Here is a 25,769-nt window from a genome sequence, read left to right as displayed (position 1 = left end):
GTGATGACCGAGCAAGAAGCACCTTTACAGCAGGGCTCTCTGAACAGTTGAGGGACAGCAGATAGCTGGAGTGTGATGACAGACACAGATGTGGTCAGGGGTGTCTCAGGACGTCCTTCATGAGACAGTGCTATCCACTGACCAGCTTGCACCAGTGTGGAAAGTGCATGTGTACAGTGGCCACTCCTCATCCCTGCTAGAGGACAGCAACGGGCTGATGACGACACACTGATATTAACAAGTGTCTTGGGGGCCAAGCCTTTGAGGGACAGTTCCAAACCACAGCCAGTATAGAAAATGTGACAAGATGTAACAAGCCGAGATTGTGGTCTTTGAATCTCTGTCAAGTTAGTTCATCTCAAGGTGCCTCCACTTTCTTGTTTGTTAATGGGGCCTTCTTGCACCCAGTTAGTTCCATATGGACTGAACCCCTTTAATGGTACAAGTTTCTCTGAGGACTGTCCCTGCTGAGGGAAAATTCCAGGCTCCCCAGGTTGTGGGTGAGGTAGAGAAGGGTTTGTGAGCTGTTAGTTCAACTGCACTTAGAATGCCTTTCAAAATAGGGCAGTACTTTTTTCTTTTTGTAAGTTACATGTATTTGGGTCCATGAACAAGAGGCATGCTCAGCCCTGTTCCCATCTCAGGCCCTGCCTCACACAGTCTGCCTTGTGTCTTTTCTTCCGCCGTCTCTCCGTGCCTCCGTTGTTTTGGGTGTTTGTTTGATGCAATACCTAAGTGATCATTTCACTCACAAATTCTCTACTTCGCTCTCACTTGTCTCTGTTTTTGCTGTTGTTGTTGTTTTCGTGGAGAGTGGAAGTCAGAGGTCTCAGAGGATCGAACTTGGGTCGGCAGGCTTGCAAGGCTGACACCCTTCCTGACTGAGCCAGTGCACCAAAGGCAGATTCCTAAGCACTGTTTCTCAGGACAGTAGCCGCCTTGGAACTTCCAGTTCCAGAGAAGGACAGGCTTCGGGGAGCCTCTGGAAAACCAAGGACGGGCAGGGATGGCAGAGGCCCCGCTATTTGGGGACTCCAGGGCTTGTCATTTCTTTCTCCCATTGGCCCCTTGACAGCTCACTTTCTGTCCCCATGGCCATGCTCCCAGTGGACCTTCTGAGGACTAGTCTCCTCCTTCTCCACACTAGGACATTCTAGTGTTCTCTCCCCTCCTCCCAATCTTACTCTCCAGAAAGCCTGTCCCCCTCCAGTACCCTCTGAAAACTGTGTCCCCACCAGGCACAAGCCTGCCTGGCTGGAGTCATCAGGAGTGAGTACTCCCGCCCTGCCCCGTCCCCCCACACTGTTTTGCACAAAGGTATTTAGTACCTCCTATATTTCACAGGTCCATGTCCCTGGGATACTCAAGGCAGAGCACAGAGAAGGACAAAAGAGGACCCTTTCCACTCTTCAAGTCGGTCTCAGAAAACCTGCTTGGAGAGGCAGACCCCTGGGTGCCCTTGAGTCTAACCCCAGGGGACTTCCACAGGTGCCAGCTCACCCTCCCAGGCCTCCTGTTCTTTCATCTCTGTCCTCCCAGAGTGGAGAGCTCCTCCCCCACGCCCCCCACCTCTGAGCTAACCTTCCTGCTGAGATACAGTAACCTCCTTGCCTTAACCACAGCCCACCCCCCCACACACATACACCTTTGGCTAGGCAATTAAGTAGCCTAAGACCCCAAAATGATTAGTTACATTTTCTTTGAGCAAACAATTCCACATTTGTTTATCCTAATAATAGTTAAGTGTATGCAGTGGTTAGGTTACATTTATGTTAACCTTGGTGTTGCTATGTTGTGGAAAAAATTTAAATGTTCAACAAAAAGGCACATTAGATGAATAGAAAGAGTGGGCTTGTACATTTATACAGTGAAATGACTGTGGCCACTAAAATAGCACAGCTCAGTGTCTTACTGACATAAGGGATATGCTAGGCTAGATTGTAGCAGGTACAGACAATGTGTACGAAACAATCCTAGTTTGTTTGTTTGTTTTAAAAAAGAGACATCCAAAACATGTTTGCGGATATATATGTATATGTATGTGTATATGTATACACACATATATACACATACACACATATACACATATACATATATACATATTGTGTGTGTATAACATTCAGAAGAATTCCAAGATTATAAGTTTAGCTGTCATTTCTTGCTTATCACTTCATCCTTCCTCCACTGCCCTCTTTCTTCCTTTACAACAAATAGTATGTCACTTTTCTAACTTGAAACAGTTTAAAATTATGCCCAGTTTTTTTGTGGAAAAAAATTACTATAAATGTTTGAGGGGGGAAAAAAGTCAGGGAAGCAGCCACGCAGTAAAATGTTCATTCTGGCTGCAGAGGGGAAGTAGGGAAAACAAACGCAGAGGGGGTTTCGGTTCTACGTCGATGGGATTATTTTCCCTTGTCTTTTGTATCCAGTTTTATAAGATATGCACTTCGGTGATCATGATTTTGAGCTTCATAACTTTGTGGGACCACATGCTGACAGTTGCAGTGGACTGGGGTTTCTGAGGGAGCAATACAAGGTTGCCAGTGTGAAGGAACCAAATAGAAAAAATGTGCCCATAGAACCCTGAGTTGGCAGGTCCTGACTTGGGAATCCTGGAGTTTGTCCTTGCCTTCTGATGGGCATTTTGTCATAGGAAGGGATGTGAAAAGAAGGTCCAGTCTTTGGTCCTGCTGACCAGTAGAGTCTTTTAGATGCCCTCTAATGATATCTCCTTCCCCCAGCCAGCCAGTTATGTGCAAACCGAGATGGTCCTCTCTTCTTAGGGTTGTGAATCTGCCAGAGGAAAAAAACTCACCAGATTACACGCCCTATGCTTAGTTACCAGGAAAACCAAGAGAAAGTAACACTGGAGTGAAACTGGCCTCTGGCCAGCTTGGAACTTACTCTATTCAGCAGGATAGTGAGAGGAAAGAGGGATTATCCCAGCTGGTCTAGGTCACTTGGCCTCATTTGGAGCTATTAGGGTGTGGCCATTTTCATTTGGCTCCCAATCAAGGGGAAAGCCAAGGAAATCCCCAAGTCGGGCATTCCCTCCAGGGTCTTAGGGACAGGACATGTGCAAACAATGAACTCATCCCAGACTCAGCCATGGACCCAGATCCATCTCAAGGGGTTTTCTGGTTCCCAGAGATGTCGACGCAGTTACAGCCAGGCAGTAACAGTAGCTCTGCTTTTGGACTATTTGAAGCAGGCTCTGCCCTCCATCAGCCCAGCTCACTCCAAGAAGCAGGCTACTCACTACTGCTCCAGATGGCCAGTGAAACACCCTGACCAGATACTAGGTCTGTCTTCACTCTGGCTCTCTGTTTCCTTGTCTGTAAAGCAAGGGCTGTGTTGTCTCACAAAGGCCTTTCTTACTTTTGAGACCCTCCTTGGGTCCCTTGGCTTGGAGGAAGCAGGTCTGCCCTGGACAACAGCCACCATGACAACGGGGATGCTGTAAACTCAAGAATGGGAATCCAGAGATCAAGAAAAGACCTTGATGCTCTTGTTGAGGACGTGGGGGTAACCCAGACCTGCTGGACAGCAGGGAGATAGCAATGGTCCTGCTCTACAGAAACAACCTGCAAGTGTGTTATGAAGTTGACCATGTACGCAGCCTCTTACCCAGAAACTCCACTCCTGATGCAGAGCAGAAAAACTCCCAGGCATGTGTTCTGGGAGAACAGAAACAGATGTTCCCAGAAGCATTGTTTTTAAGAGCAAAAGCCCTGGAAACATCTCTGGTGTCACTCATTTAAGAACAAAGGGTGAGTAGGCTGTGGTTTAGTTCGCACGGTGAAATGCCACTCAGTAAGGAGGAGGACAGCCCTGTGCCTTCGCACAGATGAACTGTGGAAACTCCCAGGGAGAAGAGCTGGCTGCAGACGAGTGCAGTTGGACTTGACTGTGTGCACTCCAAAGGCTGTGAAACAAAGTTTCAGTTTAGCTACTTTGAAAGATACTAATTTTACTTTAAACTTACACATAAACACACACACATAATTACTGCTACCTATTTCTAGCCTTTTACTACCCCAGAGACCTGGTATTGCTTACCCACTAATTCTCCATTCTTCTCCATTTACCTTTTGATGACCAACATATATATGTATATATGTATGTACATATATATGTATGTATATATGTATAAAAGTATGTATGTGTGTATATATATGTGTGTATATATATATATATATATATATATATATATATATATATATATACATACACACACACAGAGCGAGGGAGAGAGAGAGAGAGAGAGAGAGAGAGAGAGAGCCATAATCCCTGTATGGATCTGGACAGCAGGGTCTCAAGGGCTATGTTATAGAAAAGGAGGAGTCCTGGAGTTTGGAGTATCCCCTTTCCTTGTATATGAACAGGTTATTTGACATATTTGCATCTGTGTCCATATCTGCAGAGTTGAGACTCATTAACGTTTGTTAATATAGATACCAACATATGTATATATACACATATATAGTTACATGTATTTTTTTTTACATATTCACGGATGCTGTTTTCTTTTTAATCTAGAAAAAAAAAGTAAAAATATAAGTGTGTCATTCCATCCTCCCTTCATGGCACAGCAGTTCTTCCTGGTGTCACTGAGTGGAAGAGGGGAAGCCCACTTCTGTATGGAGCAGTACGGTTCTTAGTATGTCCTGTTCAGCAGCTTCTTGCTGTCCTCTCTGACCTGTGTCCTCCTGGAGGGCAGTAACAGACCCTGGTTGCCTGTGGACTCTGATGGAATACAGTACTTGCTGTGCATATGTTGGGCCCATAAACACGTTTACAGAACCAGCCAGCTGTGCGGAGTCACAGTTCACACCACCATGCCACCCACAATCTGACCTCAGGGCAGGTTCACAGGACAATGTTGCCTTCTGTTGCCATTACCTCTGGTATCTAAGCCAGGGGCACTGGTATCAGCCATGTGCCCTGCCTGCAGCTACCTTGGATAGTTGGCCCATTCCCTTCATGCCTGCCTGTCACTGGCCAGGACCTCAGGTGTCCTTTTGGACCTTTCCGTTCTACCAGTTGTCTTAGATGATGGCAACCTTGAGCTGGGCCCTCTCTTTGTGCTTTTCTTATACTTAGACTTGGGGCACGTCCCCTTGTGTGCTTGATGAGAAGAGACACCAAAGGGGCCATGGAGCCTGTGACATGGTTGCTAGGCAAGGAGCTAACAGTACGAGGAGTGTGTGTGTGTGTGTGTGTGTGTGTGTGTGTGTGTGCAGGGGTAGAGTCTAATGCTAGCCTTACCTCCCTCTGCTGCTGACAACAAGGAGCAAGGCACAATCTATCTGCCTGTCATCTTTCTAATGTCACCAAATCACCCTGGGACCAGGACTGCACAGTCTCTGTCCTTTCTGTTCTCTCTGGGCTCCTGCCTTTTTTGTACATCCCGCCCATGGCAGACAGCCTAGGGCCCAGGTCTCAGAGGTGTCGCATGGAGGTGGCCAGTATCGCTCAGCTGCCAGGTCAGGGCCAAATCCATCTCATAAAGCATTGCCTACAAAGCACTCCTATCCCTGTATCAGTCTGGATAGCAGGCTTCAAAAGGGTGTGTGGTGAAGAGGGGGTTGTGGAGTTGGAGTGTGCCTTTTCCTGTGTACAAACCAGTCACTGACATATCTACATTGCTGCTCACATATGCATAGTTGAGAACCCTTTGATTCATTTGTAAACCATCACTTCCTTTGCATCTCTTATGCCCAGAAATACAGGGACTAGTCTGAGCTTCTGAAAGCCCCTTTTATATGGAATTTTAATATTTTGCCATATATGCTACAAATGTACGTTTTAAATATTTCTTAACGGTAAAATATTTATTAAGGTCTTTGACTTGTCCTTGTGTAATACAATAAATAATAAGCGTAGGGGCCAGAATAGAAATACTTATTCTCAGCTGGGCAGTGGTGGCGCACGCCTTTAAACCCAGCACTTGGAAGGCAGGGGCAGGAGGATTTCTGAGTTCGAGGCCAGCCTGGTCTACAGAGTGAGTTCCAGGACAGCCAGGGTTATACAGAGAAACCCTGTCTCAAAAAACAAACAAACAAACAAACAAACAAACAAAACAAAAACAAAAAACAAAAGAAAGAAATACTTAACTCTCATGACATTTATATTATAGGGTAATTAGGAAGTGAGTTAAATACATAGATCTATATAGCTATTATGGAACACAAGTGAATAGTATGCACCCAGCACCCAGCACCCAGCACCCAGCACCCAGCAAAGAGATTTCCTGGGAGAGACTAACTGAAAGACAAAGTGCCAGGAGAAAAGCAGCTTAGGGGCCAAAGAATTACAGTTTTTGTTTAAGAGAAAAATATATAAGATTTTTAAAATTTGGCTATAGAAGTAGATATGCCAAAACATTAATAGCATGAATGAAAGTTATTTCTAGTGCTAAAACCATTCAAGCTCTCATTTTCTTTTACTTTTCTGACTTTGTAAATTTTCTACAAACCATAAGTAGAAAGGAGATATGCACACTTTGATCAGATTAGTCTTCCAGACCCCAGTACGCACAGAATTAGCCAGATGAACTATTAAAACAGAGCAGTTGGGGCTGGGGATATGATAAAGAGAAGACATGAGTTCAAATCCCAAGGCCCCACCTAAAAAGCCGGACACAGTGGCATTTAAGGCTGCATTCCAGTAACCTTAGAGCTGAGGCCGGAGGATCTCAAGTGATACAAGGTTTTGGGATTACATCATGCATTGCCACACCCACCCTGTCTGATTCTTTGAACGGTGTCTGACATTGCACTGATTATACAGGGTCAACGGGTGTTGCTGTTCTTTCTTTCTGAATACATGCATCGATCGTAATGACTAAGTGTTTTGTGATCTTTATTTTATGGGCACAGAGCTGTTGGAGCTGGGTATGTGAGAAGTAGGGAACAGGGACTCGATGCTCTGTCCTCTCTGTGTGTGCTCCTCCTCATAGGCCTGGAAGCCCAGCGGTGCCATTGAAAGTCCAAGTGCCACACAGCAACGGCGGACTCTACAGAAGCCCCAGAGTAGCAGGGGCTATTGGGATTAGACTGACTGAAGATACTTCAGCAGCTCCATGAAATGGCTGAAGGCAGCAAAGGGGCACAAAGAATGGAGCTGCAAAGGAAGAGGGGAGGAGCTGGGATGGAGGAAGGGGAGGAGCTTGGACGGAGGAAGGGGAGGAGCTGGGATAGAGGAAGGGGAAGGAACCAGGGGTCTGGCCAAAGGATCAAGAGCAATCTGGCTTGGCAAGTGGGTAGGGAGGGGGTTCCAGGATTCCAAGCAAGCGTGTGCGCGGTCCACCTGTGGTCTTCAGGCTTAGTGAAGCCAGATAACGCACCAGTAAAGCTGACGGCCAAGAATCAACCCAGTTGTCAGATTAGCCCTACAACCTGGGGGTCTCAGGCTGCGTACCATCTCCCCATCACTCCAGGCAGATTGGCTTCTTTAATTGCCAACACTTACTTTGGGGCAAGGTGACTTATAGCTACTAGAGCTGTCATATTCTGTGGGTTGATGAAACAGTCCAAGCGAAGCCTGTGTTCTGTGCCCCTGACTGTGATCCCATGAGGCTGGGATGAGAGGAATGGGAATGGGTGTCCTGCGGGAGATTCTAGGAAACACAGGGTGCACAGACTGGAATAGAGTCTGGCACCACTGTCTGGAGAGCAAGCTAAGCGCATGCAACACACAAGACCCACAGTACGCTGCTAATGGCCCCTTCAGACACTTTTACCACTGAATCATTGTCTCTCCTGTTACTGATTCAATTAGTCCTGATTACGGGGAAGGCAGCTGGAGCTGGGGTGTGACTCTGGGTGTCCAGACTCTTCTGGTACAGTGACGCAGTGGACTTATAGCTCATCCCAGCATCTTAGGGTTGAGGCCCGACACTCATCTTCTGATGGCATTCTTGGTTTCCTGTGTGCTAAGGGCTGAGGCTCAGAGGGAAAGATGAACTAGGACAGCAAAGGCACCTTCTGGGGGACAGACTGGAGGAGCTTAAACACTAGTTGGGAAAGGACCCTAGATGTCACCCCCCTCTCCTAACATCTCTCTGAGCTGCAATGGCCAATATAGGGATAAACTGGAAATAATCTAAGGCAGGCACTGACTGTTGGTTGGTACATGCTATCGTGGTGGCAGTGGTGGCTGGGAAATGCTACCGTCACCTCATTTGGTGGTCCCAGTAGACCAGGTGACTCAGGGCAGCAGCACTGCCAAATAGCCCTCCTTGCCTGGGAGATGCTGTCCAGCAGATGGCCCTCTGGCAAGGGGTGGCAGCAGGGCAGGAGCAGGCTGTGCATTCTAAGAATGTGGGACATCCTGTAACCCCATCCCCGGGCACTGACAAGCGCAGAGGAAGTCTGAGGTATCTGTGGAGCTGCTGAAGGAGCACAAGGGCACCTGCAGCCCGGCGGTGGACGTGCCACACACGCGGCCAGACTAGTCTTCGGTGATGTTATTTTTGTAACGTCTGATCTTCTCAAAGGATATTATTTCAAACGTTGATATGCTTGTGCTGGTGTTTTCTATTTTCTTCATCGCCCCTCACGCTGGTTTCCCTCAGAATTACCTTTTTCTGATTGAGCCCCCAGCAATAATTACTTTGAGAAACTCATTACCGGGCAATTTTTCATTAATGCTGAGCCGCACGTTAGATCTAGGGAGTTTCTGGCTGCACAGACGGAATGACTTCCCCTTTAACACCGTGTACCCGGGACGCCTTGGGACCTGAATGTTGAGTGTTGACTGTCCTCTGTCACATTAGAGCTTTGCTCTGGGCTCAGCTCTAGCCAGTGTGACCCTCTCCCAACCCCCCATCAACCTCTCCTGAAATCGATCACCCACAACTGACTGCGAGCTTAAGCCCCCGTTGTATTCCAAAATAAGCTTACTTCCAAAATTCTGGACAGCTCAAGGCCCCAGGGGGATCCTGTCTAAGTGAGGGCTCTCACCAGCTTCATGTTCCTGGGAACCGCTTCCTGAGTGACCCATGGTGACCACTCTCACTCTCTTGGGAGGATTCCCTGGGACACTTACATGGCTCTGGGTCTCATGGGTCACACTCTGAGAGACCTGTAGTGGGAGATGGAGCTCTCCACTGAGTCTGTGGAGCTGTGGAGCCACAGACGGCAGCTCCTGGGTGAACATTTGTGAGAAGAATCTGAGCATCACAGACCTAGGACAAGGAGGCGGGGACATTTGCCCTCCCGTCTGCATATGGGTTAGAACGGTCACCTTCAGGCACACAGAAAGAGACAGGAAAGGCTGGCAGGGGGTGGAGGGAGAGCGGCAGGGAAGAATGGGAAGAGTATTATGCTCAGCTCAGCAAAGGTCTTTCCAAAGGCCCCCATGTAGAGAGCATGCTCTACCAGCCAAGGCATCATGGGAAAGCCTGCTTATCATTCCCGGGGGCCTCATTCTCAGTGCCAACAGGGAAACCTCAGCTAGATAGCTCAAACAACTAGGTCAAGGTCACAGAACCTACTACTGGCAGAGCAGAGACTGGCCTCAGCCCCTGATTACAGTGCCTATGGGCTAAGAGCCTGTGTCACGTGGCCTTGCTTGTCATCATCCCAGCCTTGACCATCTCCTTGGACCCTCAGCGTATCCCTCTATCTGACTGGACAGCATTCCCTCCCAGACCAGCCAGCGGAGGGAGTGATAACTGTATAGCCTTATGCTTCTCTTCAAGCTTACTCGTCTAGACTGATGGCAGCAGCTGAGAAGGCGGGGCTTGGGCAACAACAGTGGGTGCTGCACTGTCCCCACTGACCATGTCCTTCCTCTGGTGTCCCTGGTAGCTGTGGAAAGGCTTATGGGCTCGCACTCCTCCTTCTGGGAATGACTTTGTTCTCTCCTCGGATCTCCTCAAGCCAGGCCCACTGGGCCTCTCCTCCCAGCCAGCGCTCAGCTCTCTCCTCTGCCTGTGTTTGCAGAGCTCGTCCGTGCTCTTGTTATTGGACAAGCTTCCAAGAGCTAGAGGCCAGGTTCACTCAGAGGCTACGCCATGGGAGTGGAAAAGGAGGGGGCAGGGAGCACGGTGGGAAGCTGCCTCTAAGCATGGAGCAGTGTCAGAGAAAGGAGTGGGGAAGGAGTGGCAGGGTAGAACACCCCACCCACGGCAGCCTGCTGAAACACTCCTTCCCAAGGCGGGAGACATCTGGAATGGGAACAATTGCTAGGCTCTATTAAACCCCCACCTGCCTGAGGTCGCACCGACCGCATCTGGAAGAAGCCCAGTGCATGGAAGAGGAAGGCTCTGCCCCTTCAGTACAGCTTGTCTTTCCAGTCACTCCCGGCCCTCCCAGCCAGGCCTACCAACTGCTGTCCCTTCCCTGCTATCTCAGGCACTCCTTCCAACTCAGCCATCTGCAGCTGATCCTGAGCACAGGCCTAACAAGCAGTCTTTGCATCCTGTGATTGCCATGGTACCAGGGCTCCCTCTTCATAGGTGCGGCTGGCCCCATACTGTCCAGAAAAAGTGCTTCTCTTCTCCTTATTGGAGGATCGAGATGGGTGGACCAGCCAGTCTACGCCATTAACACCACACAATCTGAACAGAGAGGCTGTAGCCTGTGCCTGGTATGAAGAGCTGGGTTTTCCTAGAACCAACTCTCCTTATCCCCTCAGAGCCGTGGGGGTAAGGAAAGTTCTGGAGGGATGGGAAGAGCTTGTGGGGACCAACTATCGAACACAGAAGAATGCCAGGGTGGGCAGGCGCCTGTGGGGTGGAGGGCGGTAGAGCACTAGAGGAAAAACTGAAAGAGGGTTGCATTAATATCTGCTTCCCTGTCCTAAGACGCTAAGGAGAGAGAAAATCAAATGAACCCAAGGGTCAGGGCCTGGAGAGATGGTTTAGCAGTTAAGAGCTCTTGCTGTTCTTGCAAAGGACCAGACTCTGGCTCTGAGCATCCATATGAGGTGGTTCACAACTACTTATAACTCCAGTTCCAGGAGGTCCAATGCCCTCTTCTGATCTTCACGGGCACCCCCATATGCACATAAATAAAATAAGTCTTTTTTTTTTTAAGCCCAAAAGCTGGGCATAGTGGCACATGCCTTTAATCCCAGCACTTGGGAGGCAGAGGCAGGCGGATTTCTGAGTTCGAGGCCAGCCTGGTCTACAGAGTGAGTTCCAGGACAGCCAGGGCTATACAGAGAAACCCTGTTTTGAAAAATAAACAAACAAAAACAAACAAACAAACAAAAACCCCAAAGTCCAAACTCATACCAAACCGAAGAAATAAACAACAATAACAAAATCAAGGGCTAAGAGGTGTGCCCAGAGACACATGCCTGTAACCCCAGCACTGGGGAGCACCTGAGAAGGGGAGGCAAGAAGACCAGGTTGGGCTGCAGGGTGAACCCCTGTCTTGAAAAACAATTCTCAAACCAGCGCCAAGGACACTCAGGCTTCATAACTTCCCAGTGTCCCTATTACCTTTAAATTAGTTACCTAAACTAAGTTTAGGTGTTTAGCCAGGACATGCACACACACACACACACACACACACACACAAATAAATATACACATACACACATGCTCACACACACATATACACATACATACATACATGCACACACAACATACACACAAAGGAACACCACACACAAACACACACTTACACACACACATACACAAGTACATATACACATACACACACATGCCCACACACATATACATACACACAGGAACACCACACACACAAACACATACGCCCACACACACACACACACTCACACACATACACACAGGAACACCACATATAAAAAAAACCACATATACACATGCATACATATGCACACACAAACATATATACACATACACACATGCTCACACACACATACAGGAACACCATATGCACATAGATACATACATACACACACAATCACACAAAGGAACGCCACACACACAAACACATATACACATACATACACACACACACACAGAAACACACACACACACACACACACACACACACACACACACACCATACACATAGTCCAGAGCAGCATAGCCATGCCCAGGTGACTCCCCCAAACGTGTTCCTTTCAAAGCTGCCAAGCAGGAGGCCTCCTCACTAGCTGGAAGCACACCAAGCCCATTTCCTTTGATTGCAACTTCCACCCTCCTAGAATTTCTCCTTCTCGGCAGGTCCAGGCCATAGGGACATTAATCCCTATTCAAATGAACCTTCAAGGCTCTTCCTTCGTTAAAAAGAGAAAAATGTCTCCCACCTCTCAAAGCTGCAGTCCTGTATGCATTCCCAGGAAGGGAGGGGAGGGGCTCAGGGCCTACACAGAAGCAGCCTCAAGTTTCCTCACCTGGCTCTCTCTTGTTGGAAAGTAGAAATGCGACCCTTCTTCACCTCCTCCCTGAGGCCCCCTCCAAGGGCTTTAATAAACACTGATTATTTCAGTCCTCGGAACACAGCTGTCCCGTGAATTGTCCAGCTAGGGTTATGGGGTGGGAGCCAAGGCTGGAGCGCAGAGCTCAGATCTCTGGAATAAAGCTGCTGCCTTCCCTCCTCCTCCACTTGACTCAGCGATGGAGGGGGGAGTCCTCCCCATCCCACTCCCCACCCCTCCCCACTCCGCCTCTGCTTTCAGATGGAGTGCGTTCTTTATTCTTTCCATTCTCATGGGCCACTTTCTAGTTTCATAACCTCCACTCTCCCATAGATATGAAAATATAAAAATTAAAATCTGCGATCCACCTATAAAAGAACATGTGATATTTATCTTTCTGAGTCTGGCTTATTTCACTTAACATAATAATTTCCAGTTCCACTCATTTTTTTTCCTGAAAATGTTTGTGGCTGAACAAAATTCCATGGTGTATAGGTATCACATTTTCATTACCCATGTATCTCTGGATGGACACAAGGATGCATTAAGAAGATCATACATCACGACTGACATGGTTTCACCCCAGGGATGCAAGGGTGGATCAACATATACAAACAGCATAGAAACACACACACACACACACACACACACACACACACACACACACACACACACACATATATATATGAGCATCGAAGTAGATTTAAGGACAGAAACCACAGTCATCTCAATGGACACAGAAAAGGCATTTGACAAAGTTCTGCATCCCTTCATGGTAAGTTCCCTGAAGAAATTAGGAACAGAAGAGTTGTAATTCAATGTAATAAAGGCTACATAAGACAAACCTATAGCCAACATTCTACCAACTGAGGGGAAACTGAACGAGTTCGTCTAAAACACGGAGCAAGAGAGTACCCACTTTCTCCAGTCTCCTTCCGTGTAGTACCTGAACTTTTTGCTGCAGCAATGGGAAAGGAATCGGTAGGAAAACAAGAAGCCAAGTGACCTCAGCTGTGGCTGACATGATCCTTAAATCATGCTTATAAAGGACCTGAAAAGTTCAACCAGAAACACTGAAATCTGATAAATATTTGCAAAGGAGCAGAATACAGGCCCACTAATTTTTCTAACAATAACTAGCATGCTGAGAAATTCCAAAAGAAAACTTTCATTCACAGTAGTTTCAAAAATAAAATAAAATGACCAGAAATCAACCTGAGGAGGTGAAAGAGCAATTCAAACTTTAAGACAATAAAGAAAAAAAAATGGAGGGAGGTAGTGGTAGTGTTCTAAGACAGAATTAATGTGGTAAAAATAGATATATTGCTAAATATACATAGAGATTCAAGGCAATGCTCGTGAAAATTCCAATGACATTCTTCATAGAACTAGGGAAATATTCTAAAATACGCATGAAAATGCAAAATAGCAAAAGCAATCCTAAACAAAAATAAACCATGTTGGAAATATCACAATGTATACCACAGAGCCATAGGGACAAAGATGGCATGATTTTGACACACACACACACACACACACATACACACACACACACACACACACACACACACACAAAGACAGGTAGCAAACAGACTAGAATTGAGGTATAAACCCACACAGCTACAACCACCACATTTTTGATTTATATATCAAAGATATACATTAGTTAAAAAAAAATTCAACAAATAGTTCTGAGAAAACTGATGCCCACAAACAAAATAACATCCTGCACACACACAAAAAAATGTATTCAGAATTAACCAAGGCTTTAATATAAGGCCCAAAATGTTGATATTGCAGTAGGGAAACACGTTAAGGTACAGGCCCAGACAGAAAGAGACCCCGATAAAACAGGAAGGAGCACCAGGAATTGATAGCTGGGACCGTGCGTGGTTAAAAAGTTTCTATACAGCAAATGAAACAGTCACTGGAGTGAAGAGGCAGCTGGCAAATGGGAGAAAGTCTTTGACAACTAAACTTTAGACAAACATTTCATATAGAGACTATAGAAAGAACAAAAGAGCCCGGCCACAACCAAACCTTCCAGTCACTGAATGGGTTAATAAACTGAACAGATAGCCCTCAGGGGAAGAATCATAGTGAGGGTTGAGGAGATGGCTCCAAGGGTAAAGGTAGTTGGTGCTAAGCCTAATGGCCTGAGTTCAATCCCTGGGATCCACATGGTAGTAAGAGAGAACTGACTTTTACACAATGTCCTTTGACCTCCACACATGAGCTCCATAGTTCATGCGTACGCGCACACTCACCCATACTCACACACACACACATATACACACACCTCTCATAAAGATAGACAGAGAGGGCTTCTGAGAGTTCATGGGATATTATATTTTAAAAAATATAAATGACCAATACATAGTTTAAAAGTATTCAACATCCTAGTCATAAGGAAATACGCATTTAAACTATTTTAAGATCCTGTCTCACCCTAGCCCTTATGGCTCAGCTCCAGGAAGCAAATGACAACGCATGCTGTCTAGGCACTGCTGCTGGGAGTGCAAACTGGTGGGGCCACTATGGAGATCAGCACGGAGGTTTCTCAAATGGCTAAAAATAGTACAGCCTTAGGACTAAGCTATACCACCCTAGGGGTTGTACCCGGGAAACTTAGCACATAGACGCTTGCACATCTGTGTTTACCGTGTCATTATGCAGAAGGGTTAGCACATTGCAACAGGCAGAAGCACTTTTTGAGCAATCTGCCTAGGGCCAAGCTACAGTGAGGAACGGTGGGAAGGAAAGCTCAGAGACGAGTTCTCAAGGGCAGAGCTGCCTTCCCTTTGCCAGGAATTCAAGTCTCGATGACTCTCCTGTGTCTACGTCTGGGATCTCTAAAATTGTACCCAAGGGAATTCATCTCAGGATGGTTCTCAGCTTGCAGTTTGCTGGTACTTGTTTTTTTTTTTTTTTTTTAGAGCAGAAGCTAAGCTTTGGTTGATTTGCTACTCACAGGATGGGGATGGGAAATGTTAACTGGGGATGAATGAGAAAGAATGAATGAATGCATGGGTCTCGAAGCTGCTCTTAGATCTATTAGTAAAATAAGGCAGGGAACGTTCTAAGGCTCTACGCGGACGTGGGTAGGATATCGTGGGGAGAGGACAGAGAAGAAAGTGACACCAAGGCAAACCCTGTCACATCCCAGCTGTTTACATTCCCAGACCAGCCAGGACTGCTACAGAAACTCATCTGGTCATCTGGTCCCTGTCCTCAGCGAGCGTGGCTCCACGCACGTAAGTTCCATTTCGTAATTCCTGCTAACTCCTGCGCCCAGAACTGGGAACGGTTGCCCTCTGAGTGTGTGACATACAGAATGGTCAAAGCTAAACTTCAGAGTCTTCTTTCTAGTCGAGGGCTCTGAGATGCTCAAAACAGCAGCAGAAACTCTGTTCACAGTTAAACATTGTGCTGGACCAGTCTTGCCCTGAACTCGCTCTACCTGTGTCAGCTGTGTGAAACTCTCTGGAGAAGGAGAACCTGACAAGGCACAGAGGAGACTGTGGGTTCTCAGATTTCATCACCACCACCCGAAACCTGGTTGCTGCTTTGATTCCTTTTCTGCCCCCTCTTTCAGTGGAACCAGCACCCACCAGCTTTTAAAAGGCTTCAAGATGAGAACAACATGTGGTCAAGCCTGGGGCCTAGAGGACTAAATACTAATTTGAAGGTACAAAGCTTGGTTCAGCTTATTCTTGAGCCACACTGGCCAGATTTGAACACAGTGACTCCCCCAAGGATCTACTGGAATCCCCTTCTACTGCTGAAGTTTATTTCACAACGCTATAGAATATCTAATGACCTACACTCAACACGCTGAGATGCAGGGCAAGCTTTAGAAATCTTTGGGTAGTATTAAAGCAAGTCTCCTATTCCTCATGCCTTGTTACTTCTGTTGAGAGATGATCAGCCTTCCGTCATCACAGCAATTACAAAAATTATTTCACAGAGCAGCCAGCCACAGAGAAATTACAGAATTGTTACAGAAAAACCTAGAGGGGAAACCGGGTTTGAGTTCAGAGGACACATTGGCGATAGGACATCCCAGAGGGCAAACGTGACTGATGCTTCCCAGGGCGCCTTAGTAAATAGGATGGCCTCCAGGAATGGTAGGAGTCACACATCTATAACCCCAAGAGTCAGGAGGTTGTGGGAAGAGGATGGAGAGTACAAGGTCAACCTGGGCTACACAGCACCACTCTCCCCATCTCAGAAAACAAAATAAGACACACCAAAGGAAAAAAATAGACGGTAATGAAAACATTTTACTCAGCAGAATTGATGAGGGGTTGGAGAGGCTCCTCACAGTGCTGACTGCAATGTGCCACCAGGAAACACAATCCAGCACTTTCCCAAAGCTTAAGCAGGACTGTTACGTGACCAGAAATCCCACTTGTACGACTATGTCCAAGAGAATGAAACCCAGGGCCACACAAAAGCTTATACCTAGATGATCGCAGAAGCGTTGTTTATAAGAGTGTGAAAACAACCCAAATGTCCATCAGTTGGTGAAAGATAAATAGAACGTGACAGAGCCAGGATCAAGTATTGATGCATGCTCCAAGTAGCTCTGAAAAGTATTGTGTGAACTAAAGGAACAGATCACATATGGTATTATATTCCATCCAGAGTAACATCCAGAACAGATAAGTTTGGAAAGGAAGAAAGTAGACTATTGATTGAGATGAAGTGGGCAAGGCACTTCTTTTTGTTGTGATAAAAATACTCTAGAATAGATTATATAACAGTTACATGACCCTATATATAAGCTAGAAGACCAGCGAAGGAGTAAAGTACATGTGTAAACTACAATTTAGTGAAATTACTATTTAAAAACAAAGGCACATCTATAATCCCAGTATGTCACAGCTGAGGCAGGAGGATCAGGAGTTCTAGGCCATGCTCTGCTACCTAGGAAATGTGAGACAAGCATGGGCTACCTGAGTTTCCATCTCAAAGACAAAACCAAACTGAAAGTTGCTGGAGGACGGCTTAGCAGTTAAGAGCTTGTTACTCTGACAGAGGACTCAGGCTTCATGGCCAGCACTCACACAGAGGTTCACAATGACCCACACCACCCACAGCTCAGCTCTAGGGGATCTGATGCCTTCTTTTGGCTTTTTGCAGGCATCAAACCACACATGGTACAAATGTAGGCAAAGCGCACATACACAGAAAAATTGATAAATCTTTAACAACCAGACAAACCCATCCACAACACCCCAAATCTAGAACAAAACAACCCTTTAAAAGAAATTCTTATTTTCACCAGGTGGTGGTGACACACACCTTTCATCCCAGCCCTCAGGAGGCAGAGGCAGGCAGATCTCTGTGAGGTTGAGGCCAGCCTGGTCTACAGATCAAGTTCCAGGACAGCCAGGGCTACACAGAGAAATCCGGTCTCAAAAACTCCTCCATCCCACAAAAAGGGTCTTACTTCATTCTGCCTCCTAGAGGTGTCCTCTGCTAAACCTATCTCACACCAAGGGAGCATCAAGAGGAGCTGTTCATTCTGCAGTGGCCTGGCCTGGTAGCTTCACAAAGATCAGTGGGGCAATTGGTTATCTCTAAATAACGAAGTAGACTCATCTGTCAGAAACATAGCATGGTGGTTCGGCAAGCAAAAGGGGTGTGGACAACCTGGTGGCCTGAGTCTGAGCCCAGAAACACACAGGGTGGAAAGAGAGAATCAATTCAAATTATAAGCTAAATCACCACACACGCACAATACAATATAAAGATATAAAAAGAATGGAGAGACTCCATAGGCAACAAAAAGCGAGAGTCACGCATGTGTAAGTTCCCATACACGTATAGGCATCACAGACATTGCTGAGGGCCAAAGCAGGTTACATGACATCACTGGGAGGGTCACAAGGTCGCTTGCATCAAGCATGTATGTAACTTGGAAAAGCCCTCAGAGACCGCCCACCTTCCCAGGCCACTTCTCAAGTTCGGAATCTCTGCAGCCCTGCTCATTTGTCCTGTGGATGGATTGATCGTTGACTACAGTATCACTGTCAGCCCGTGGGTTCCTGCCTAGGCTCAGCAGGCTGTGGCTGGCCAAGCTTCTCTGTCCCCTGCTCCCGGAACATCCCTGCCATGTCTTCAGTGGGAAGGGAGAGGTACACGGTGAAAGCAAGACTGAAAGGTGACCCTAGATGGAGCCCCTCCACATCAGACCTGGATGGAGGGACCTGCCAGATGGGGTAGAAGCAAGGGCAGCCAGTGTCCCTCCTCCTCTACACCCAGGATCAAGTCCCTCTGAGGGATACGGAAATCATGCTTCAATCCCAAGTGTCATCCACCAAAATCAATTCTCTCTCCAAAGGAACTGCTCATCCTGGTTCATCGTTGAACCTCAAGGTCGCTCAGGGTTCACATTTATTAAGCATCGGCACACAGAATGCATGTTACAAAGGCTGGTTTCATTGTTCCACCCTGCGAGCTGGTCTCTTTCTCTTTTTTTGCTTAGTCATGAGAAGTCTAGCAAGTTAAAAATCAAAACAAATATTAACACGCACACGCGCGTGCGCACACACACACACACACACACACACAGAGGAGGGGGGAGAGAGAGAGAGAGGCCCTTCGTGGAAGTTGCTATGTAGTGGCTTCAGAAAGGAAAACAAGTCTGACTAATATGAAGGAGTCTCCAAATTGCTCTTGGCAACAATCTCTCAACCCGATTTCCCTCCCTCTATTCATCTCCACAGATCCCAGCCAAAGGAAAACAAACTGAACAGCCCTCTCCCTAGCCCAACCTGTGGGGCTGCACGGCTGAGCAGGGCTGAGCCAACAAACATCCCTTTGCAATTATACACCTGTGTAATTGCTGTAAACACAGGCCAGCCAGTCCAGTGCAAGCCACCCTCATCCAGCTAAGCATCTCAGTAGCAGGAGGACAATGTCTCTGCCCTGACAGTGGGATAGCAAGTGCGATCTGATCCAGTGACCTCCAGCTCAGAGATATTCTTCCCCCTTTAGGAAAAGGGGGAAAGCAACTATCATTCCAGCCAGAGTGCTGAGAAGACCACAGAGGCAAGATCCCAGAGCATCACCCAGCCAGCTAGGAGCTGTGATATGTATCAGCTTGTGATCCTCCCAGAAGGGACAGTTAATGTTAGAGGTAGTTATCATGCCACTTGAGATGGAAGGAGAGTTAACAGAGCAGACCCCGAAACAAGTATGACTCTTTCAGGCTCCGGCTGACATCATTCTATGAGGGCAGGTATGTCTGGTCAGCTAACGAAGAGGGCAGACTGTCAGGCAATACGATTAATGAGGGACCTTTCCAGCTGAGCCCAGAAACCTCCATGGTAGGCTAGTATAGGCCAGTCACCTGAGTCACCAGTCCTAGTTCACTACCAAGTCCTGTGACAGTGGGCAAGCTCATGTCTTAAGGTAAGATCGGGGGCTTGAAACAGCATGTGAACCCTAAGAGTGCGGGCGGGATATGCCATCCTGCCTACTGAGGAGTGTGACTGGTGTGTCAGGACAGTGACAGACTGGGCAGTTCTTAGCCAGCCTGGCACTGCTCTGAAGAGGGGCCAGTCCTCTCAGAAGTTGCACAGGGTTGCTTCATCATCTGCAGTCACCATGTGCCCCAAACTGAGAGACTCATTTCAGAGCTCACGACCATCTCAGGAAGCCTGAGACCACCTGAAAGGCAGGGGCTCCCCTGGCTTCTTGGGTATTCGGAGCAGTGACTGGTCCTGCTCTGTGCACTCTGGGAGCCAGGGACAAGTGCTGTGACTTTAGCATGGGGACAGTTGTTAGTTCCACTTCCTCCTTGCTTCCTCCCATCCCCCTTGTCACCCAGGCCTCCTATGACATCTCCCCACCCACAGCCTTACTTAGTCAACCATTCCCAGCGATCACATTACGACTCCCACTGGCAGAGGTCAGGGCCTGGCTGATTTCATTTACTGACGGATGCCCGGCATTTACCATAGTGCCCAGAAACACACGGCAGACAATACAATAGCTGTTTCCGAATTGGTCTGACAGGAAAATAATCATTTTTTAAACAACAAAAAAATTAATTCTACCAATTCATTTATATATCATACTGTAATCGAAACAGTCTCCTCAATTATGGCCTATGATTCTAAAGGACATAGGATATGATGGGTGGCTCTGAATTCGGGCTCATCGATAGCTTACCTAATCCTTTTGAGCCTCAGTTTCTTCATCTGCAGAGTGGGACTAATGATGCCAATGCAATGGGCTGGTGGAGTTCAGGAGAAAATGTGGACAAGTGCTCTCTGGCACAGTGTGTCTGTCTGAGCTCCCCCTCTTCCTATGGCCTTTTTGATTTATCTCTAACACCGGAACCTGACCAGGCAGGTCAAGGCTTTGTAACCTGCCTGCAGGTCTCTGCCCTCTCGATCTCCCTACTTAAAGTCCCTGAGCCCATGTCACCTGCTTTTTGAAGTCTATCTTGAAGTCCTCTGGCAGTCTGTAAAGAGCCTTCACGTCTCTGGGTTTCACAAAGAACAGTAGTTCTCAACCTTCCTAAGCTGCAACCACAGTTCCTCATGCTGTGGTGACCCCACAACCATAAAATTATTTTGTTGCTACTTCATAACTATCTTTGCTACTATTATGAATAGTAATATAAATATCTGAGTTTTCCAGTAGCCTTAGGTGACCCCCGTGAAAGGTCAGTCAATTCTCAAAGGGGCCTATGACTTAAAGTGGCAGGTGGGTCATCTACAGGCTTATCCTATGCCTCTGGAGGGGGAAATGAGAGAATCCAATTCCAATAATCTGTGCCTCTCCCGGCAGGGCTCAAAAAGGTCTCCTGCGTTCCTTCTGTGTCTACCAGTTATACAAAGTCTGCTCCCTCCCCCCCCCCCCAGGGGTAGTATCACGGGACCTGGCTGGTACAGATGTCCACTGTTCCGAGTAAGGGGTCTGGACTCCTATGCTGTCCCTGGTGTGGTTTGGGGGAATGATTGACACTCAAGTTTCTCACCTGTGAAATAGAATGGATGGGGGAGGGGTGGCTTGGGGGGGGAGGCTTATGGATCAGGACCATAGAAATACTATACTCATCCAGAGGGGGGGGGGTTGGAAGAATGGACTTCTTTTCCCCCCACTCAGCTCCTGTTAGGCTTTAAGGGGCCGTGGTGGTGGCAGTACCCAGGTTGCTCAAAGTCCGTCCAGAGGGGCTCCTCTGAACCTAAACAGTACAAGCGCTAGGGGAGGGGTGGAACTCAGGCTCGAACTTCTGCGAGTTGACCCCACTCCCTCATGCCTCCACCACTACACCCGCTCCCATCCTCCTGCCCCTTCCAGAAATCCATCTACTCTGAAGAAAACCCGCCTACCGACTTTGATCGCTTCCTTCACATTTTAAAGTCCCCGTAGTCAGAGGGGTTGGCAGTGGCATCGCCCCGGCCGGCAGCGGAAAGGCACAGAGCCAGGACTGGCTGCTAAACCGAGAGGGCAGCTGCCCCTTGCCTGTCTGTCCAGCAGGCAGCCGCAAGCCAGGCAGCAGAAGCCAGCATGGCAGTCGGACTGACGCTAAGGGAATCCTCACCATGAGGCACGAAGACTACAGGACCTAGCACTGAGACGCTCCATGCAGGGTTGGGCTGGGTGGCGGGCCACTCCTTCTAGCCTCCTGCCTAAGCTAAGACCCCGGGGACTCAGATGTTGCAAGGAGGACAGAGGCAGGGTGAATTCACGAGTAGGTTCCCCTGCACTTCCCACACCACATTGCCTCATCCTTCACAGAGCTGCAAGACCCCAGCTTGAGTTACTGGACCAGAGAGAGTTTTCTCCATATGCCCACTCGGGATGGAGGGCACGAAGGTCCCTCCACTCCCTCGGCTCCAGATTCAAGCCTTAGGTCCCTGATGCTTAAGGGCATCTGTGGATCCCTATATTTTTCTGCTCACATCTGGGGACTACGACTTCTGCCAAATAGCTATGGTTTTATCCCTTCAAGTTTTTGCATCTGATACTCCGGCAGACCAACTTTTTTTTCCTCCCGGGACTCGAGGTGTGCAATTTAAATTGATCATATTTGTCCACAACCGCCTTTAGCGGTCTCAAAGGAGGCTGCAAGGAGGAGACTACGAGTGTTGCCGCAGAGTCCCAGGTTCTGCCCCAGGTTGGACCCGCATCTTCGCACCCTCATCCAGAGAGGCTAGGTTCAGAAACGATTCATCCGCGGTGCCAGGCAGAGGCGGCCAGAGCCACTCTGCGCCGGAGGCGCCACCCCGGCCAGGCGCCCGCCGAGCTTCCCCCGGCGCCCAACGGGGCTCCGTCCCTCCTCCTCCCCGCTGCCCAGATGCCCCGGAGCCCGGATCACATCCCACCCTGGCCGAGGCCGCCGCAGACCCACCTGGCCACCCCGCGGACGTCTTGCTCGTGCCCGGGCTGTGTCCTGAGCGCCGCCAGGGTCCGAGGGTGAGCGTCCACGCGGCAGCGCTGCTCCGGGAGCCTGCCTGCAGCAGCCGGGGAGAGGTTGTCATTGATTCACGCTGGGCGAGTTAAGCCATTCCAGGAGTGGTTTGGAGCGAGCACTCCCACCCCTCCCTCCAACCAGAAGTATTTGGCAGCCAGCCCCTTTCGTCCACCTGTACTGTTGAACGCGGGACAAGGACCAATTGCTCCAGTGGCTTTCCCTGCGTTTCTTTAGAATACGCAAATCAACCCTTTAGGAAAGGTAAAACGGAAACGAAAGCAAGGGCGGTGGAGTGTTTTATTTTTTCCCTCCCCCTATCCTCCTCCTTTTCTCTAATATTTCAAAAAAAAAAAAAAAAAAAAGCCTTACCACTTATCTTCAGGCAAGGGAGGCTTTTTATTATTGTTGTTTTATTCAATTCTCTGTGTCTGTGTTTTATTTTTAGAGGCAATTTTGTTTCCATTTGCCTGAAACCTGAGCCCAATAAAATTACTAGAATTATATGTTTTCTCCTTAAAGGGTCGTGATTGTAACTTAACCAAATCAAACACTGTACAGTGATCACTCAAACCACACACACACACACACACACACACACACACACACACACTCGAGCCAGGAAGTACCAGCCCTTAAGTATAAGCACAGAGCTGCAGATTCTGGGGGTCATGAGACCTGGCCTGGGTGGGGTCATGAAGTCTGAGGAAGGAGCACCCCCACTGCCTCCTCTCTCCATCAGCAAACACTCACTTCACAGTCTGACTCAATGCCATCCCCACTTGGGGGTGGGCCAGCCACCATTACAGAGGTGTGGCCTGGCACCCTCTCCCCAGCTTGCCCACACCACGCCCTTTTTGTAAACTGCCTTCTGGGAGGTTCTGACTGGTTGATTCTGTCAGGTCCCCCTCCCAGAGCTGTCTGGTCACCTGGGGGAAAAGGCTATTAACTCTTGAACAGCTGGGTGTTCTCAGGAATGGGGGAGGGGCCAGAGAGGGAGTCCTTGTTGACCAGATGTCCCATGTGTCACAAACCACAGAAGACTGTAAGATGCTTGGCCTTCCTATGCCACTGTTCCATGTTCCCTAGCTCATCTGCTCTTCCAGCACCCAGGTTACAGTGACCCATTAAGAATTAGCATTGGGGCCTCAAGCTGCAGAGCCCTTGAAGATGTTCCCACTAAACTATGACAGTCATCTTGGAGTGTGTCTGCCTAGAACCCATAGAAAGGGTCTCTCTGTAGTTCAGACAAAACCCAGAATGCTTGGGGCAGGGTTTTTGTATAGCCTGGAATGGACTTGTCAGGTTCTTCAAACATTAGCAGAAGAGCCCAGGAGGCTGTGTGAGGGGGGAGGGGATGCTGTGGAATACAGAATTGGGGGATGAGGGGAAGAACGGAGCACTTCATCAGAGCAGGTAGAGAGTCTCCAAGATCAACTGAGTCTATCATCATCCAAACCATGTATTCCAGGAAGAAAATAAAAACAAAACAAAACAAAGAATTTAAAGTCAAACGTTTGTCCACAAGTCACTAGTTCTATAAATACATGACCAGGGGAGAAATTCTGCTCTACTCACAGACCTGGGCAGGTAAATAGTCCAGAACAAGACCCGGATGGCGTTGGTACCCATCCAGAAAAGCTTGTTGTGTGCACGCACACCCAAGGGGTCTGCCTCAGCAGCCACAGGTAGGAAAGTGCAATGGGGGCCACTCTTGGCCTCCTCCTTGGAGCAGATAAAGCATGGCTGAAGGACCGGAGGGGTGTGGGGCAAAGTGCATAAAGCACCCTCCCCTGAGGAGCAAGGTGTGATTTCTACAGAGTGCCAAGGGACCATAGCAGCTAGCGGGCGGGCAAGCCTATGTGCACAGGCAAGCCAGAAGTTTATGCAGCTGTGAGGAGGAGGGCATGTGGGAGGAGGGGAGTGGAGGCCGGAGGTGGAGTCCTGGGCACGTAGACAGCTGGCCTGGCTCAGAGGGTCCTCTTAGGGGGTCAAACATGAGGTGGGGGCCTGAGGGGTAAAGCCTGTTGGTGGATATGGCTTCAGTGCAAGGGAGGATCTGCTTTTTGGAGAAGAAGAGGGAGAATTGGAACACCTTTTCAAAGCCCGCTGAAACAGGGCTATGCAAAGAGGGTATGGGCAGAGGGGGATGCAGGAGGGCTGATGAGGGAAGGGATAGGGGAGGGGAGGGACTAGCTCAGTCCCTACCAAGCAGCCCTTTCCCCACAGCATTCCAGCCAGCTCTGGAAGGAGTGTTTTTGTAGGCCAGAGGGTGGTGCCAGGGCCACTGAATTTACAGCCAAGAGCCCAGAGGAGAGCTGGCCAATGTCCAGTCTACCCGCTGGGTCCTGTAGTGGACAGTCAGTGTCACACCTCCCTCCCTCTTAATCACAGTCTGCGTCCTGCTGGGACACTCCCTTTGGAATAGCTTTGGGCAAAAAAAAAAAAAAAAAAAAAAAAAGCACCACCCCACCCTTTAGCCTTTCTTGGTGCCAGCTGCCTCCTGGGAACAGGAACATGTATAAAGGCAGCTCAGAGAGGGCTGGGTAGGCAGGGGGCACCCACAGAAGGAGCTCTGGACAGGGCAGACTCTAGACCTGTGATTGCCCATTTCCTTCTATGATGGTTCCTTCCTCCTTCCAGCTCTCCACGCTCCCTCCCTCTTACTCACCAGCCCTCCTGCTCTGTCCCCCTCTGCCCTCTATCAGCTGACCCTCCCCATCCTTGACTCCTGCACTGTCCTCCCAGGTCAGATCAGCCAGAGCACTAGGTAGAATGGCTTCACAGGCATATTAACCCTTGCTGGCCCTCAAGCAAACAGTCCCTACGATCTAGCCGACAAAAAGGTCCCTTCCTCAATCACAGACATGGCTCAGGACCTACAGAAAATCCACAGTCAAATCAGCTAATGTCCTTACAGAAAACCCGGGCAGGGCCTGCTTGTCAGCGTGGTGTGGGCAAAACAGTCAGC

The 25,769-nt window shown here is 48.4% G+C and overlaps 1 protein-coding gene and 1 long non-coding RNA gene across 3 annotated transcripts in view; one reads left to right on the top strand and one right to left on the bottom strand.

The window, feature by feature from the left end:
* The window catches only part of Zbtb7c (zinc finger and BTB domain containing 7C), a 328,387-nt gene that overhangs the window by 66,209 nt on the left and 236,409 nt on the right, over nt 1-25,769 (bottom strand). The window contains exon 1 of one of the 2 annotated variants that reach the window (NM_001357506.1): nt 22,739-23,030. The exons of the other annotated variant lie outside the window; for it this stretch is intronic. The gene's annotated coding sequence lies outside the window, so the exon portion shown is untranslated. Of the gene's footprint in view, nt 1-22,738; nt 23,031-25,769 lie in introns of those variants that run through there. 2 annotated transcript variants of the gene reach the window in all.
* Gm52361 lies at nt 13,887-16,254 on the top strand. The gene is made up of 3 exons (XR_003952669.1): nt 13,887-15,272; nt 15,546-15,617; nt 15,781-16,254. It is a non-coding gene; the product is annotated as a predicted gene, 52361 (long non-coding RNA).

This window comes from Mus musculus, chromosome 18 (assembly GCF_000001635.26).
Source record: "Mus musculus strain C57BL/6J chromosome 18, GRCm38.p6 C57BL/6J".
Taxonomy (NCBI): domain Eukaryota; kingdom Metazoa; phylum Chordata; class Mammalia; order Rodentia; family Muridae; genus Mus; species Mus musculus.
Note: the sequence above shows the minus strand (reverse complement) of the source record. Positions and strands in the feature narration are given on the sequence as shown.